The sequence below is a fragment of the Myotis yumanensis genome, unplaced genomic scaffold, assembly GCF_028538775.1.
Source record: "Myotis yumanensis isolate MYYU_CA2020_CCGP unplaced genomic scaffold, mMyoYum1.0.hap1 SCAF_14, whole genome shotgun sequence".
Classification (NCBI taxonomy): Eukaryota; Metazoa; Chordata; class Mammalia; order Chiroptera; family Vespertilionidae; genus Myotis; species Myotis yumanensis.
In genome coordinates this window covers 30,593,088-30,611,866 of record NW_027223765.1, presented here as the reverse complement: position 1 = coordinate 30,611,866, position 18,779 = coordinate 30,593,088, and the positions used below count along the sequence as shown (strand labels likewise).

The 18,779-nt window shown below is 46.7% G+C and overlaps 1 protein-coding gene across 1 annotated transcript in view; it reads left to right on the top strand.

The window, feature by feature from the left end:
- Positions 1-1,754: 1,754 nt before the first annotated feature.
- The window catches only part of LOC139022394 (uncharacterized), a 119,680-nt gene continuing 102,655 nt past the window's right edge, over positions 1,755-18,779 (top strand). The window contains 1 exon segment of the mRNA XM_070433506.1: positions 1,755-1,969. The gene's annotated coding sequence lies outside the window, so the exon portion shown is untranslated.

Genomic DNA, 18,779 nt, shown 5'->3' with positions numbered 1-18,779 from the left:
TTTCTCAACTACTGCTTCTTGCCCCTCCCCACTTAGACTAGGTACAGCGTGGCCATTATTCTTGCCTCCCACCATTAAGAGACACTACTTTGTGCCGAGGAAGCCAGCTTCCCTCCTTGACCAAGCTTTAGTTAGTCTTCACTACCCAGGGAAAGAAGCACCCCTTGCAGGAGGAAGTCTGTCTCACTCTCTGTGTCCAGCCTCTCCTTCCCTAGGTCAGGGCCCAGACTCAGAATGAATTAGCCCTTGACTTTAATTCAACCTGTGAAACCAACATGCTACACAGAGATTCTTAGAAGTCCCTAATTCTCATGAGCCTCAACTCTACTGGGAGACAAACTGATATATCAATAAGAGAACATCCAAAGATAATTATCCTTGAATTTTGTTAAATCTCAGAGTGGGGATGGCCTAAGTATGGTACATAATCCAGAGGCAATAAAAGGAAAAGAACAAGAAATTTGACCAATATTTAAAATTTTTGAGTTGTTAAAAATAGTTTTTAAAATGAAAAAAAAAAAACACACACACACAAAACCAATAACTAACCTTGTACATATAGATACTAAGCCACTTAATCTTCCCCAAGAGGTAAAGGTTGTTACCTCCAATTTCAGAGAAGGACAATGAGGCTTAGAGAGGTAAAGTGACTTTGCCTAAGGTTACCTTGTCAAGGCACATGGACAGTATGCCTGTCCAGCCAACCTCATGGACGCACTGTGAGGACCCGCTGACCAGGCAGGGGCCAGAGCTAGTTTTATAAAAACACTCTCTATACTAACAATTTGTCACCAATACTAGGAAAAGCTGGGTATTATGTGTGCAGCAATCACAAAACCTTGACATCACCCTTGATGTCTGTTTTTTGCACACTCCAATTCACTCCATTAGGAAATTCTTTTGGCAGAAACTGATGAATCTGGACCTTTACCCTACCACCCCTGAGAGGATTTGGATTTATGGAGGGTCCTGGGTGGGCAGAGGAAGCCAGGCCACATTGGAGAGACAAATTCAGGAAATAAATTACCTAAGAAGATCTCAGAGGATAGGGACTCGAATCTTCAAGACCCCAGGATTTTGTTGTGATTGCTTTTCTTAGCCTCAATTCTGTAGGGCTTTCTAAAACAGCCTTTCTTCCTACCTTCCCCTGCAGTTCTATAAGCTTCATGTCCCAAAAACCTTCATCCACTACTGGTTTGAGGTCTCAGAGCTCACCCGGGCGGGACTTGGGAATGAAGGTGTAAATTTGTCAGGAGAAGGGAGGCAAGGGCACAGTAAGAGAGTAAATCCTCATCTAACATGGCAGAAAGTCAATAGATAAATCAAAATATCGCTATGTAAGCTTATTTTTGTAGCGACAAGGGGTGACCACCAGAAGAACTAAATGGAGGAACTGATATAAAGGGCTGTGTGTGGGGAGCAGGAGAGCGGGGCCTGTTGCTTTCATTTCGGGAACATTTAGACCATTTTATTGTGTAAAAAGTGCTGCTCTTGCATTACTTTGATATATATTTTTAATTTGATCTTTAAAAATTAAAGTAAAATTAAATGACTTAAGAAATAAAACGCAATACAAAACAGGAAAATAAAAAGCAAATAAACACGCACAGAACTGTCAGGGAGTGGGGGCAGGGAAGGGGGAGGGGCGAGTGGGCGGGGCTTGGGCGGGCACTGAACCCGGTCTCCTGGGGCCGACCCCAGGGAGGGGGCGGGGCGAAGAGCTAAGTTTCCTGTGACTCCGCCCACAGGGGGGAGCCCGCGGAGCGCGGGGTCAAGACCGCTGGAGACAGGCCCCCGGCGCGGGGTCGTACCGGGCGCGTCCGGGGGTGGCCCCGCTGAAGGGGGCTTGGCACTCCGCGCCCAGGCTCTCCCCTCCCGGGGGCGTGGGTGCGGGCCGCGCGGGCACAGCCCCGGTTCGGCCTCCGAAGTCCCGGTCCCGGAAGTTCCCCTGAGGAGCCGCGGGACGCAGGTAAGCGCACCCGGCCGCCCTGTCAGCCCGCCTGTGCCCTCGCGGGCGCCCGCCCGGACCTGGACGCCGGGGCGACAGGTGGCGGCGGGGTGCAGAGCCTCGCAGCGCGTTCTCGCCTGGGCCGCCCCGTCCACCGCCCCCCGTTACTCCGGTAGTTTTGACCCGAGGTTGGCCGACGTGAGTTCGAATCCCCCCTCCGGCGCTGGTGCTCTTGGCCGCTACACAGAAGGGCCCGCTGCTGCCTTACCGCGCGCCTCGAGGGCCCGCCGCTGGCCCACGCGTCGGGCGGGGACACCGCTGGGGGCGAAGGAGCGTGGTGCGCGCCGCGGGGAGCGCACAGGCTGGTGGGAAAGACCCGCGCCCTGAAGACAGAAGCGCTCCCTAGGGCGCGGGGCGAGCATTCAACAGGTGGTTCCCGTCTGCAGGGGGCGCTGGGTTCCAGCTTCTATAGGAAGCCAAGGACTCCAGGGTGGAGGGCCGCGGAGCAGACACATCTCGTCGGGAAAGAATGTGACCCAGTTGAGTGAGGAGGAAAGTCCGTGTGGGGCTGGTCTGCACAGAACTGGGGGGACAGGGGGTTCCTCTGTAAAATGGGCGTCTTCGCACTCCCTGAAGGTGGAGGGCGACCGGAAGTGACCTGGCGGTGTTCCAGGTGTGCAGGGAGTGAAGGCACGTGGAGGCCTTTCTGGATAGGGTGTTGATCCTAATAAAGGGTGTCCCAAAATTCACGCAAGAAGTAATTTTGATATTAAACACAGGTTTATAATTAAAAATTGTAAATTTTTTTATTGATTCATAAAGTATAGAGTATAGGGTTAGGTATGGAATAGCATATCGGGTAAATGGCCTCCACGGCTTTGCTGGCACATACGCACTCTTTTGTTATTGCCTGAGCAGCCGCATTTTCGAAGAAGAATGGTCCAATGATGCCCCCAGCCCAAAAATCCGCACCAAACAGTGACACGTGGAGGCATTTGTTTCTCAACAATCACTCGTGGATTTTCTGAACCCCAAATGCGACAATTTTGTCGATTAACCAAGCCATCAAGATGAAAATGAGCCTCATCGAAATTCAGCCACATTTATGCAAAACGGAAAATTTCAACAAAAGAGTGAGTATGTGCCAACAAAGCTGTGGAAGCCATTTACCTGATATGCTATTTCATACATAACCCTATACTGTATACTTTATGAATCAATAAAAAATTTACAATTTTTAATTATAAACCTGTGTTTTCTATCAAAATCACTTCTTGCGTGAATTTTGGGACACGCTTTAAATAGTGAGTGCCTCACGCCCCCTCCCCCCCCCCCTCCCTTCCTTGAGTCCTGTTTCCTTGTCTGAGGCTCTCAAACAGCCTGTTCTCTAAAATGATGACGGATGTCGCAGCCAGATCGCCCTCACATCCAACAGCCTGTTCTCTAAAATGATGACTGGTTTGGTCGTTCGTTCTGGAAACATGCAACTGGTGCGCACGGTACACGGGCTCTCAGGATTGAAAGGAGTAATCAGACAGGGCCCTGCCCGCCTGGAGCTCAGCTGGGGTGGGCCAGGTGAGGTAGACAGTTCCAGCCTGCAGCGCTGGGTCCCTAGGAGCCCAGAGGAGGGGGTCTGACCCCCTGGCCTTGCCCGGGAAAGCCCCTCTGCTTCCAGCCAGGTGCCCATTTCCCAGAAAGACTCACCTGTTACTGCCAGCTGCATGAGTCCCACCCGCCCCCCAGCCCCCACCCCCCACACACGCACATAAGGCTCACACTCCTCCACTGAGCATCAGTTACTTCCTTACTTTTATTGGTAGTGTCACCCCTTAAAACTGTCCAAAAATCTCCTCGCTGAGGACCCCTGAGATCTTAAAACTCCAGGGATTTAGGAGAGAGATTTGGGCTTCAGGAAACACCTGCCAGCTGTTTGGTGTGTTTTATTCGCTTGAATGATCCCAATTCCTTCTTTGACTCTGGCACACTGTTGGTATAGACTCTGGATTTGCTCCATGAAAAGTGGCTGGGAGGCTCAGAGGGTGGGGGAGCACAGTTTAGAGGAGCCTGGTGCCGTTTGTAGGTGGGGGTTAACAACAACAACAAACCAGAGCAGATATTAGCAGAAGGGTGCTGTAGGGAGAGGGAGGGAGGGTAATCTTTGTTTTCCCTCTCAGACCATGTCAGTGCCAGACTGGGAGAGAAGAAAGGGAGCTCTAGGCTTGGCAGTCACAGACGTGGGTTCAAATTCATGTTCGTTACTTCCCAGCTCTGCGAATGACCCTGCGCAGGTCACTTATGGTATCATTGTGCAAGCTGAACACAGTGCTTGGCATATAGTTTGCCCTAAAGAAATATTAACTTCTACCCTCTTCCCCTAAATGAACTAAAATAGGAATAATAATAGTACCTACTTCAGAGGGTTATTATGGGATCTACTGAGTTAATGTATCTAAAATACATACAGCAGTGCCCAATATGTAGGAAGTTACTAGGACTGCTATTATTATCACTCTTTATTCTGGGCAAAAACTGGTGAAATGAGGCAGGCAGAGGGCAAGATGTGGGGGTTAGGGAGTGGCTCTGAGGGACTGTGCATGGTGATTAGCAGGGGAGTTGGGTTATCTGTTGCAGTGGTTTTACCAGAAAGCATCAGCCCTGTGTGGAGAAGAGGGGTGTTCTGCATGATAAAGGGCCTCCTAGGCAGTCACACTGTCAGCAGGCCTCAAAGCTCAGGCCAAAGAAAACAGCAGAAGTCATGGGGGAAAACTAGGGTTGAAAAAGATCTAAAATTGTCTTATTCTGGTTGTGTCTCTAATCGACAGCTGGGTGTGGGTCTCCTGTGAGGGGCTGCCCCTGACGCCCACCCCCATGCTGACCCACACCTTCATGTGTTAATTGCTAGGAGCTAAATCCAGGAGGGTACTGAGCCCATAATGAATGAATGAATGGACAAAAACCTGCAAGGTAACCATCTAAGTGTGCTATTAAGAGAAAGTGTGCTATTAAAAGATAGAGAAAGATAACCAGTGTTTTTTGAGCCCTTGCTAAGGGCCAAGCATTTTCATTTATGTTGCAGCTTACTGGTGAACACCACAGCTTTGGAGTCAGATAAAATTACCCGTGTGACCTCATGTGTGTCACAGAAGCTCTCTGAAGCTCACTTTGGACATTTGTACAATGAGAATCACTGTACCTATCTCATAGGGCTTTTATGAGTATTGAGTAATGCTCATATCATAAGTATATGAAGTGCTAGTCTGAATGCACAGCACATGGTATAGTAGGTGCTCAGTCAGTAATAGCCGCTGTTATATTTATTAATCCTCCCAGTGCTCTCCACGGGGATGGGAGGCCACAGAAACCGATGGGTGGTCTTGATTCTGAACTCCATCCCATCGGGAAGGAAAGGCTCTCGGCAGACACTAACCAGACAGGTTGTGTGAAATGAAGTCAACTTTATGTGCATTTCATTCATTACCTAAAGCGCTTGACTCTGTGAAATCTTAAAAGGAAAAAAAACCCCACAAAATTATAACTTATGTGCCTTTCAAGTTTAGATATTTTATCATCCGGATAAATCTTTCATGCATCTATGTTAAACCACTTTAGGCTGTCGAAGCTCTTGAATAAAGTGGCTTGTCCTGACCAGTGTCTGTCTTGGCTCGTTTATCATAGTTCCCTGGTGAAGACAGACAGGTTCCATTTTGCAGGGCAGGCCTCAGGACGGCAGCTCCAGCCCCAGAGTTTTAGCAGTGCAGTACTGCGTGCTGGTGTTTAACAACCCACAGTGGACTCGTGGTTCTCTCATCATTGTCTCTCACATGCAGACCCACAGTGCCAATCGGGGAACTAGGAATGGGAAGGCATTCTGCTGCGAGTACGGATCTGGAGAAATCAGCTACAGGGAAATCTGAGTTTCTCAATGATGGGTTTTTGGGTGAAAGGGCCTGCAATGAGGTTGGCAGTGTCTTCCGGAAGTGAGAGCTGTCTGCTCTTATTACCCAGGAGTGCCCTTTTTTGCGTCTGGCCACCTGCCCAGTGAAAATCTGATTTGCATGTCTGCCTCCCTGCTATCCCTGCCTCTGGCCAGAGTTGCCCCTACAGCCGGAATCCCTGGAGCTGCTGCCTTCCTATAGTCCCAGTGGGCGCCTTGCCAGGCATGCCGTCTCCAGTTGCCCTGGAATTACCTCCTCTGGGGGTGGCTCTGGTGCAGTGGGTGCTGGAGCCCTCTCCTGGGTGACAAGGGTCCACCTGAGAACCTGTTTATTTTCTCCTTCTTTGATACCTCTGGGCACACGGGGTCAGCACAGGTTTTATTATGTTGTAGCTAGTGACCTGCCATTTGAGAGGAGAGAAGGGCAAAACTGACTGCTGCTGTCCAGAGGGCGGGGACACCTGTCTGCATGCAGAGCTGTGCCATTCCAGCACCATCCCTCATGAGCAACCTGCAGCCTCCAGAGGGGCACCACACCTGCCTGCAAGCCCATTCAGTTCCACTGAGAACAAGGAGAAAATAACACTAAAAGGCTGGTTTTAAATAGGATGTGATCCAAGAAACATTCTCTTTCCATGACCGAATATTATTAGAGAGTGATTTTGTTCGGCCAGAGCTGTTGACAAAGCGCATCTTTGATCCCCACCAGTCTCAGATGTAGACCTCATTACGAGAGATGAGCTGCCGTCTTCCCTGAAGCAAAGGAAGGGGACTGGCATCACTGTGCAGAAATCCAGAAGGCCTATGGGTTCTGAGGAGTAAGTGTGTCCATCGTCAACCTGGAACTTTTCAGAGCTCCTAAGATGGTTTTAAATTAGAGCCAATCTTTCTTCCTGCCTTTCCTCTCCCATCAGCACTCCCTCCCTTGCTTCCTCTTATAAAAGGAACTGTCTAGGCAGGACACAGCCAGGTGGGAGTGTTGGAACATATTAAAGGCAGATGCGTGGGGGTTTAATACCTTGATTCCAGTCCTTCCCACCTAGTCACAATGTTCAGAAGAGGGGAGTATGGAGCAAGACTGACCAACCCTGTCAGCCTAATTGCATACTAACCACAGCCATCAGAGCCCTGTTGGCAACCAATCTGCTCGCTGAAATGGGTTTGCACTTGGTGGGGGGAAAATGATGAAAACAAGTGATGTAAACAAACCCCAATTTGGGTCCAATAAGTTCCATATTGGAGGGATTGAAGGTCAGTGTCAGTAAAGTAATCACACCAGGCCAGGTAAAGAGCAAACTTGAAAAGGCTAGATGTTTCTCTATGAGCAGGTGATCATTAGGACAGAATGCCTGTTACATGAATTATATAGGAGTCTAACTTTAAATTATTGACTTTCAAATGTTCATTTTAAAGATCAGAAATAGGTGTTTATGGCATGAATCCTATCAGAGATTTAGTATCAAAGACTGCTTTGCTTTTTAATTCTCGCATCAGGCCTTCTTTTATGTAACTTTTATAATGCTTTTGGTCATTATTGCCTTCATGTTTTTGTGAAAAAAATGATGCCAGTGTTTGTTACCCACTTTATATTTTATGAGTAATCAAAGGACCACAGATGATAAAAGGAGGAGGGCTGCCTGTTTCAGGGAAATGGGCTTCCTTTGGCTTCGTAAGGAATTCTGTCTTTAAAAAATAATTTGAAAAGTGAATGGAGCTACTGTATAAAGATGCATTATTTTTTATAATAGTGAAAACTTAGACGTGACCTGAATATACAGTATAGGAAGATAGTCCAAGTACAGAACACCAGGTTGATGGAATATTGTGCAGTATTTAAAAAATGTGAAGATTAGTAATGTGGGAAGTTGTTACATGCTCAGTAAACAGAATGCCATTACATTAAGATGTGTTCTGTGAGGGAAGCCTCAAAGGGGACAATAGTTGCATTTGAACAGTAGAACTATGCATAACTTTTTTTACATATTTCAAACTTGCTATTTTGTTTTATTACTCCCAAAACTTTTTTTTAAAAGACCCTCAAATGAGCCAAGTTAATGATAGTTCTTCTATTTGCAGTATCAAGGGCATGGCATTTGTGACCTTAATCTGAGTAAGTCTTTTAATCAACAGTTTCTAAAGCTGGGCTTGCCTGCCTGCATCCATGTCTCTGGTAGAGGCCTGTACTCTGGGTCCACTGGCTGAATGGCCTGCAGATGTGCTCACTCTGGCCCTGTAGACTCATAATCTCAGGGTTTTTAAGATGAAGAAGGCAACTGCCCTTTTCCTGCCCTACAAACTCATATCCCTCTGCCAACCTTTCTCCTCCTTGCTCCCTTTGGGGCCTCATTGGTGAAGTTTAACAACCTCTGCCCCCAACGTGTGCGCATGCGCGCACACACATACACACACTGCCAGCAAATTGGCAGCCCCATATTACTCAGCTTCTTGTCCTGCTCAGGCCTTGGTACTCAGTAACTCAGGGTCTGCTTTATATATTCATATATATATATATATATATATATATATATATAATTTTTATTGATTTCAGAGAAGATGGGAAAGGGGAGAGAGAGACACATCAATGATGAGAATCATTGATCAGCTGCTCCTGCATGCTGCCTACTAGGGATCGAGCCCACAACCCAGGTGTGTGCCCTGCCCAGGAATCGAACGGTGATCTCCTGGTTCATAGGTTGATGCTCAACCACTGAGCCACACCAGCTGGGCCTGCTTTGTATATTCTTAATGCCAACTCTCCCTGTGTCAGCCCTTGTACCCATCATCCTCTGCTGCCTAGAGTGTCACCAAGGGCATGTCCTAAAACAGCAGTTCTCAAACTTATTCATTTGGCCAAACATTGAGAAATCATGGCATATGTCTTTATTAGAGACAAGGATTTAAGTCCGCATGGCTTATTTGGGAGGAAGTTCCAGGAAGTTCTAGCAAGAAGTAGAGAAGTAAGCCAGAGGAGTTCACCACCAAGCAGGTCACCACTGTGGACCACTGGAATTTACACCTGCTTGGGTCCCCGGCAGCCAGTGTAGAACACCCTTTCAGAGTTAGCCTTTTCTGGAGCTGGTTATGTACACATCATTGATGTCCCTCATTGGCTGAGCACTGCTCCTGCGGGGAGATGAATTCTCCAGGATGGTGGCAGCTTCCAGTCACTAGGTGAAGCACCAGGGCAAAGGGATGCAGATGCTGGCACGTGGAAGTCAAGCCGGCTTCTCTAAAGTGGTGAGGCCCAAGTGTCAGGGCATAGCACTGACAATGTCCGCTGTGACATTCTTCCCTAAACACCATGAACGTTATAAACTGAAAATAACCAAATGCTGAATCAGAGGTCCATTTATACCAAATCAAAGACTGTATTAAGAACTAACCAACCCCAAAAGCTTATGAAAATTATGGGAAGAAACCTTTAAATTAGAAAAATAATACCATATCTTTTTCCTATGAATTGGGATGTACTACCAACATTTGAAGTGGCAGAATGCTAGTGTTCTTCAGCTGTGCAGTTTGAGACCCAGCATTTTAAAAGAGGGCCTGAGTGTATAATAAGATTTATCTGTATTGGGGCAATGTTTCTCCCGTTGTTGTAATTTAGTTTTTTTCTGTTAATTTCTCAAGCACATTAAAGATGGTCTTGAAAGAAAAATTCATTGGGAGAAAACATTTAACTTCATTTGTATCCAGTGCCACGTTTTAATATTAATACTGGATTCACCGTACTGACACTAATATCAGAGGATGGGAGAGAATTTCTGTAGTGATGGCTTTAGGCAATGTGATAAATGCTTTGTAGTCATTGCCTTTATATAGTAACACTCCATCTCCAATTAAAGATTTAGTAAGCTCTTCATCAAAATATCTATTCACAATTGAGGCGTACAAGATGGTTGTGCTGACATTTCAACTTAATTCACTCTATAATTTTGTGGGTCCCAATCCATTTTAGATGCTTGTTTTTTTCTACACAGAGGAGGAATAATGACAAGAGTTTGGGGGCATAATGCAGAGTCTAGAAACATTCTCCATGTATTTATTATTATTAAGTCTATTAGAATATTTGTCACTACAAATGAAGGACTTACTCTGAGAATGATTTAAAATTGTTCACGTAGCAAGTTCAATAGAGTTTAGTGGCTAAAGTTTATATGCTTTGAGATATGGGCATTTTAGAATTTGTATAAAAAGGATTCATGATCCTGATGTTTTAAAGCAATGAAGCCATTTCCCTTTGGTTCAACACGCATTCCATAAAGAATAAGAGAGTGAATTCCTGGTGTTCGGGCCTGGTCCCGTGTCCTGTGCACACGGCAGACATCACTCACTCATCCTCAGTCTGCATCTTCAATTGCAGTGTTCAGCCACTACAATCCATCATCACTGGCTCACCAGATGGAGCCTATGCGTACTTTGTGCTCACGCACACCTTCTTACCTGGTCTTGTCATTGCTGTGAAGGGTCAACAAAAGAATCCTTCCCAGTCTCTCTACCAAAAAAAAAAAAAAAAAAAAGATGAATTCAAGAAGCAGTGGGTATGACCACCTTGTGCCTTTTGTCACCTCTCTGTTATGCAGATGGTATTTAATCAGTTTGTCAACATTTGTCTCCCTTCCTTTTCTCCTTCTATCATGTGCATTTTGTTTTTTCCTTTCTTCCTCAAATATTGCTCAGAAGATCAAGCAAGGAGTCCAAAATTATTTGCTATCTGGTCTCATAAAGTTTGGTTGAAGTACTTTGTATTAATGGGAATACATTGAGGGGTTTTTTCCTACCTCTTCAGGAAGACTGCTCTGTTGTAGGTCACTTGTGACCTCCACATTGCCAAATCTCCCATATCTTCTGTGCCACATGTGCAGCATGTGATACCTCTAATCATGCCCACCTCTTGACCCTTCTTTCTTAGATTTTCCTCCTTCTAGCCTAATTGTTTCTTCTTTGATTTCCCCATCTGCTGCCTTCCCTCTGCTAGCATTTTGAGTGGTGAATCCCTAGGATTCTTCAGTTCTCCTCTTATACATTCTGCCTGGATAACTTCATCCCTGTCCCTGGTTTTTAACTCTCACCTTTACATAAATACCTCCTACATCCTTATCTCCATTACCCACTCTCTCTGGAATATCCAGCAGCCCGCTGAATGGTGCCTCTTGTGACTTTGTTAGGTTGCAGATGGAATTAAGGTTGCTAATCAGCTGACCTTAAATATCTTGAATCATACAGATACGATCAATGTAATCACAAGGGTCCTTATAAGTGAAAGAAGAAGGCAGGAAAGTCAGAGTGACGCAGTGTGAGTAAGACTGGACCAGCTGTGGCTGGTGTAAGAGCCAGAACAAGCACCGCCTTGGAAGGTGGATGGGGGCATGAGCCAAGGAATGTGGCAGCCTCTGAAATCTGGAAAGGCAGGAAATGGATTCTCCCCTAGAGCCTCAGAAAGGAATATAGCCTTGCCAACACCTCTATTTTAGCCCAGTGAAACTCTTTTTGGACTTCTGACCATCAGAACTATCCTATATACTAAAAGGCTAATATGCAAATCAACCGAGCAGCAGAACAACTGGTCGCTATGACGTGCTCTGACCACCAGGGGGCAGACACTCAATGCACGAGCCGCCCCCTGGTGGTCAGTGCGCTCCCCCAGGGGGAGCGCCACTCAGCCAGAAGGCGGGCTCATGGCTACGTGGCAGCACTAAGGACCCCTTGGAGGATGTCCCCGAGGGGTCCTGGACTGCGAGAGGGTGCAGGCCAGGCTGAGAGGGACCCCTCTGCCCCCCAGTGCACAAATGTCCTGCACTGGGCCTCTAGTAAGATAATAAATTGTGTGTGTATTTTTAAGCTACTAAGTGGAATCATTTGTTACAGCAGCAACAGGAAACTAAAAGAGGATAATCATCCCTTTCTCAAAATATTGGAGTGTGGAGTCAGGAAATAATGTCTGAAAATTACCCAGTAAAGCTCCTGAAACATAATAGATGCTTAGTAAACAGTAATGTTGATGGTGGACAATGTTGGGGGAGTGGTGATCATTAACACAGAGTAAAGGGAGAATAGCTGATGGCAGATGCCTGAAGAATCAAGGTCAGGGACTCTGAGGTGAGGTTCAGGGCTAGTAGGAGGCCAGTAGGCGACACCTGGTGGCCAAAGGGAACCATTCTGTCTGGACTATCCTCTTCCTGTTCTTCAGCACTTACCTGTCAACGCCATCCTACCTGGAGGAAGCAGGAGTAGGGGAAGGGCTGCCAGAGATCTGGTAGAAGGCGGGCCTCTCTCTGCCTGGCCCTCACTCACCCTAATGTCTTTGGCTGCCTTTATGGTCTTAAAGATCATTAGTCCAATCTTGAGTGTCAGCAGCTAAACTTCACTAAGCTTGCTATGGCCCAGACAATATGCTTGGTGCCCTATGACAGAGCCAGTATTCACGACAGCCCTCTTATTTTCCATATTACAGAGGAGCAAACAGAGACTCCAGGAGGTTAGGCAACTTGCTCAAGTGACAGAACTGGGACTACAAGCTAGGTTTGTCTGACTCCAGATCCAGCCTCCTGCACCAAACTGGTCACTGAGTGGGAGACATGACCCATCCACAGGCTGCCTGGAAGGGCCTGGGGCTGTGTTTGCATTTGGTGGGCCTGTAGGAGCAAGGTTCTCCAATTCTCAGAGGAAATGCCCCCCACTCCTGCACCTCTGGGAATGATGGAGCCCCCATGTGAGATGGGGTAGGGGCACATTTGCTTCTGGGGTCCTTGTAGGGGCATCCACATCTGCTTTTATTTCCGGGGGTTGGGGATGGGGAAGTGAAGTAACATGGAAAGTTGTTAACGATTGCTTAGAGACTTCTCTGTAGCCGTTCACTATATTGTTTTCTCTAATTTGGGGGGCTATTTTGTAATTTTTTATAATAAAAAGTTGTCTTATTTTAAAGTCATCACTGAGTCCTTAGGAGGTGCTCGGTCTTGGGCTGAATTAGACACTCAGAGACCCACAGATAAATGACCACAGTGGTGGGGCTGGCCTTGGGGGCAGAGGTGGAGGGGCATGATGGAGCCAAGTGGGACAGTCCTCAGCGGGGCAGAAAGTCATGCCTGACTCTCCAGGTGTACTCTTGCTTTTGTCTGGCTGTTTATAGTCAGTCCTGAGTCAAGTAACTAAGAGATAGCTAGCTGGGTCTGTTTTGATGCCTGATCACTGAGAGATTTCCTGCAGTGTGTGACTGTCCGTCCCCAGGTGGGCTGAATTATCCTTCGTGGTGGCATTATTCCTTTGCTGTGTTATGATATGAGAAAAGGACTGTGGTGTCTTATCACACATCTTCTCATGGTACATACTCAATAGGAATGCCATTTGTCACTGCCGATTCGCTAGCAGATTTTCCTTGCCAAGTCCTGTAATCTTTTGGGTTTCACTTATTTTTCAGACTTAGCGTTGGAATAGATAAACAGATTCCCTGATCTCCCTTTAGCCTCCTCTTTCTTTGCATTTTTTCCTTGTCAAAATAGCCAGCCAATGGAGGTGAGCAGCCCTCAGAGTGTTTGTTCCTGCCTTATCATCTCAATATTTCCAAGGACTTGGCCAAATCTGTAGACTGTGTTGAGCATCTTTTAAAGCAGACATCACTGCTACCCAAGAGGTCAGACTTGGCCAAGCACTGGTTAGCTCTCTAAATACAATGTTATTCTTCATCTAAAATTCGATTTCTTTCCTATAAGCCTTTGGACATGTGAACGCATAATAGGTGACCTCTGAGTGGTAATTTCATGAATTCTTGGTGAAATGAATTGTATCAGATCAATATATCCGTAGACTCATCAAATTTTTTGAGCTGCAAGGGACTTTAAGATGAATCTGGTATAGCTCTGTTAGTGGAAGAAACATTCATTTTAACTGCATAGTCAATTCTCAATTAACAAGGATAATGAAGTGGAAGGAGGTCAGTGATAATCACAAATCATGGCAAAAATAAAATTATAGTGAACACTGGATTTTCTGGGGGTGACCAACTGGTTTGTGGATTAATTGAGGTTAAGTCACAGTGGACCCTAAGATGTCATTGCCTTTGTAATTGGTCAGCAGCTGCTCACCACCTGGCCTCCACCCACCCTCTCTATCTCAGGGAATAGAAGGGCTTCTTGGGGGCTAGATCTGGCAGAAGGGGCTGACCTTGCCTGGACAGATACCATTATAGTGCAGACCTCAGTCTGGGTGAAGGCTGCTTATAGGGCTTGTCACACCTGCCCCTTGATCGGTGGTTCTCAAACTTGAGCTCCAGCTGACCCACTTGGAGATTTTGTGAAGACTCAGATTGCTGGGCCCCAGCCCCAGTCTCTGATTCAGTGGGTCTGCAGTGGGGCCTGAGAATTTGCTTGTCTAACAAGTGCCCAGGTGATATTAACACAGCCAACTGAGAGACCACACTCAGAGAACCATGGCTTTCCAGACCATTCTCTTCATCCCAGCTGCACGTTAGAGTCACCCAGGGAGCTTTTTAAACCTGTTGATGCCTAGATAACACTCAGGCCAATTATGTGAGAGGCTCTGGAGGTGAGACCCAGGCATGGGTGTTTCTAAAGCTCCCAGGTGAACCTAATGTGCATCTAGGTAATGTTTTCCAGTCCTTTGTCATCTGCATACAAGTCTCACGGTTTTTCCCATATCTTTATCCCCCTATATTTAATATTTCTTTAAGTAAAGCTTTTCATATGAATTTATTTTAAAAGCAAACTATCTCCTTCATGGAGGAAAACTAATTTCACAGGCCAGATATGGGACACACATATAAAACAAATATTAAAGTTCTAGCCTGGATTCATCTTGCATTTCATCACACTTTGGAAGTCTCTACTCTAGAATTGTGTTCTTTTTTCTTTCTTTTTTTTTTCTTTTCACAAAGGTTATGGAATATACTACTTTGGTTCTTCATTCCCTCTGTGGAACAGGCAGGGTTCTGCTAACTCTGAGCAGGATGATCTTCTTCCCACAAGAGAAACAGTTTGGAATACAAGTGAAAGTGACTTCATTGCAGATAACCTCGGTTAGGTGATCATCTTCACTTTAAAAAAAAGGGAGGGGTTCATCAAAAGAAGAATAGATAAACTGTAGTATTGCCAAAAAGTGGAATACTACTCAGCAATGAAAAGGAACACACCGCTAATGCACACAACACTTGGACAAATCTCACAGACATTATGCTGAGTGAAAGCCAAACACAGAAGACTATACACTGTATGATTCTATTTCAAGTTCTAAACAGGCAAAACTAGTCTGTGGTGGAAAAATTTAGAACAGTGGTTGCTTGAGGGAAGGGGACAGGGAGATGGAGTAGCAAGGGACATGAGGGAACTTTTTGGGGTGATGGGATGTTCTGTACCTTATAGGATTAGGGGGTGGTTCTCAAGGGAGGCTGCTATCCTGGGAGAGAGGACTGTGGGTGCCCTGTGCTGGCCCTGCTGCCAGAGGCGATAGCCACGGGCACTCCTTCCTTCACATGAGCTGTGTCCTGGAGGTTCCATGGTGGGGTCGCCCTGGCAACCAGCCTGGGTGAAGCTGTGAAGAGACTCTGTTAGATGTGACCTGCAAATACCACCTGGACCCTCTCACACAAAGGCTGATGTGAGTGGGTGAGGAATGGAGGGGGCTTCCCAGACTCCCCAACCATCAGAACATGCCACCCAATGTCTCACTGGGTCCAGGGACATGGTGGGGAGAAAGTGGGGGTGTGAAGGCATGAGTTTACCATCATGGGGATTAGGCAGGTGCAGTGGGCAAGAGTGGCCTTCTCAGGCCTGGTAGTGGGCTCTCTAGGGCACCTCACTGCACAGTCCACCCCACCGTGAAGCTGCCAATAAGCACGCATCTCCGCATGCTAGCCTTCTCTTCACTTCAGTTAGAGGCCTGAATTCATCTCCTCCCATCCGTTCCCAAGGCTCTCCTCACCCTCATCCCAGCCAGCCCCTACCAGAACAGGAAGTGCAGGGTCTTGGGGTCCTTGACGCCAGTTAGCTTGGCTGGATCCTTTCGGAGTTCCAGTCATAATATTACCAGACATTCAGATGCTTGGGTGCATCTGAGTTAGCGACCATTACATCTTTAAAATTTTCTCCTAGAAGCAGAAAAAAAAAGTTAGTCCAAGAGCACAAGCCTGTCACCTAAAGCAGCTGGTTTCTAAGGAGCCATTTGTGAGACCCCTCACAGCAGCAATTCTGCCACCAGCCGAGCTCTTCCCTGGTTTGCTGCAGTCTGGGCCATGTTTTATGATGGCGGTGAGCAAAGGCTCCTATTCAGGCCTGGTCTAACGCAGCCCACAAGCTTGCATTTCATTTTGCAAACTCTTGCTATTATAGTGCCATTGGTGGAAGATGCAGCAGTGTTTAATTCTTCCCTCCCTCTGTGGCTCGAGCACTTTAGTAATTTAAAAGTGCTTCTTTTCTTTCTTCATCTAGAGAAGTGAAAATAATTATAATAGAAATGGGTAATTTGCAACTACAATGCCTGGCTGATAGTCAAAAACTTATAAATGGAAACATAGCATATGTTTATCACTTCTTAAAATTAGAATGCGATTAAAGTACCTGTGGCCTCAAAGAGAGGGCATTATGGAAGGGAAGGCAGGCTTAGTTGTTCGTTGGAGACCAGCCTGCTAATGAGGCTTTTAAGTTGCTGTTGCCTCAGGAGCACTGAATAAAGGAAGGTGTCCCTGGGTGCTGCTCAGCTGTTCAGGAGACCCTCAGGTAATCACTTGTGGATTGATCACCCCCCTGCATAAAACTATGCAGGGGCCCACCAGCCACCACCATCAAGATCAAGTTCAGCCCTAGCCAGTTTGGCTCAGTGGATAGAGCACCAGCCTGCGAACTGAAGGGTCCCAGGTCCAATTCCGGTCAAGGGCACACTCCCAAGTGCCGGACTCGATCACCAATAGGGGGTGTGCAGGAGGCAACCGATCAATGACTCTCTCATCATTGATGTTTCTATCACCCTCTCCCTTCCTCTCTGAAATCAATAAAATATAGATTTTTTTAAAAAGATCAAGTTCAACCTTAACATAGAACATAGGGCCCTTGGCAACCAGGCCCTGGAAAACCTTGTTATCCCAAATATCCCCTTGTCAATAACCTTGGCTATTCTGTTGACCCTCTCGAGGTCCCAACATGCCCCTGGCCTTCCACATTACCAGGCTTTGCAAACACTATTTTCTCTTCCCAGCTCATTTACCTGCCTAACTCCTGTTCATCCTTCAAAACACAAAACTTATGTTACTTCCTGCAGGAACCCTTTCATACCCCTTTTACACCCCTCTCTCAGCCTCGTTGGGCTGGGGCCTCCTCCTCTGTGTACTCAGGCTCCCTCTGTTTCCATTTATGCCAGTTCTTAACGACACTGGATTGTGAACATTGATTAGCCATCTGCTTTCCACTATCTCAGACAGGTGAGCCCTGTAAGCAGGAATGTGGTTCCTGGCCTACTACTGCCTGACACTTAATAGGTGTTGATTGATGTTTGCTGAATGAAGGGATTATTAATGGCAGTGAAGGAGTTTTAAAGTTTGTCTTTTAAAAAGCATGATTATCACAGTCATTGATAAAATAAATCACATAATACATTCCTTAGCCAACTGGGCTATTTGGATCCTCTGCATCCATGTTCATTTTTGTGATGAACTAAGGGGTGGATCGTGAGGTAGGCCAGTTCTCTATTCAAAAGCAAAATTGGCCTAGACTTCATGGTTTTGCTTCTGACGTAAATTCTGCATGCGTCTTTATCATAATCAGGACAATAATGGATTTACTGCTTTGCATCTTTATTTGTGTGATATTATCAGAAGTATTGTAGAACCAATGCTTTCAGCATTAAAAGGAGGTCAGTGTTATTAATGAAGTGTTTGCAAGCCCAGGAAGCAAGTTTATCCCTGTTTATTCCTTCACTCTGTAACTCAGTAGCCAGCTCTCTGTGTCTGCCGGTGAGTGGGCACGTCTGCCAGTCACTGGGTTCCTCATGGGTCATTTGGGGTGCCAGGTTTACATTAAAATCATACCCCTTGCTTGAAGTTGACTTTATTTTTATCTGCTGAAGGCTCACTTTTCAGCTAATCTAGTATTTCTCATGTCCCAGGCTTTGGGGGGAGGGGAGGAAGGTGGGATTCCTGCCCAAAGGGTCTCACCTGTGATGCACTCATATAGAGTGGAGCTGCTCCAGAGCCGTCCTTAACCTGGGGCTGTGCCATCATGGGGCTCTGTGTGCTCTACCAGCTCCTGGGACCCAGGGACAAGAGAGGACAGGAGTCTGAGCTAGGAGACGGGTAGGGGGAACTCTGGTCACAAGGTGCTGTGCGCCTCTGACTGGATCTCTTAGCCTGTCTCCATCTTCCTGATCTGTAAGCCATGAGGCTGCAGAGTGTCTGGTCCCTTGCATCTGGCCCTGAAATGCTATCATGCCCTGGATCTGAGTTAGAATATGTTGCTGACTATGTGACTGACTCCAAGTCAGGAGAGGGAGGACGGGGTATCTTTGGAGCTGGATTTGCTAGAGGAGTAGCTGGAATTGGCATGGGGCTGGTCTTGGGGTGGGGGTGGGGGGCTCCTATCTCCATGCAGCCAGCATTTCCTAAACACAGATTATGTCCCAGTCCTATGCCGACACAAAGACCATAAAGGCAGTGAACTGAGCCAGGCTCTTCTGGTCCAGAGCTCATAGTAGAGTTGGGGAGATGGGCCATACATATAGTCACATGCAGGCCCTGGAAAACCTGGGGGTATCTGCCTGCCGCTCCCCACCCCCAGGCCTGGACTGAGCTCTCTGCCCAAGTTCTCCTGCCCCCGCTCCTGTGCTCCACACCTACAGTCAGTTGTGTTTGTTTCCAGTTTAATGCCAACTGTACTTATTAATAAATCATATGAC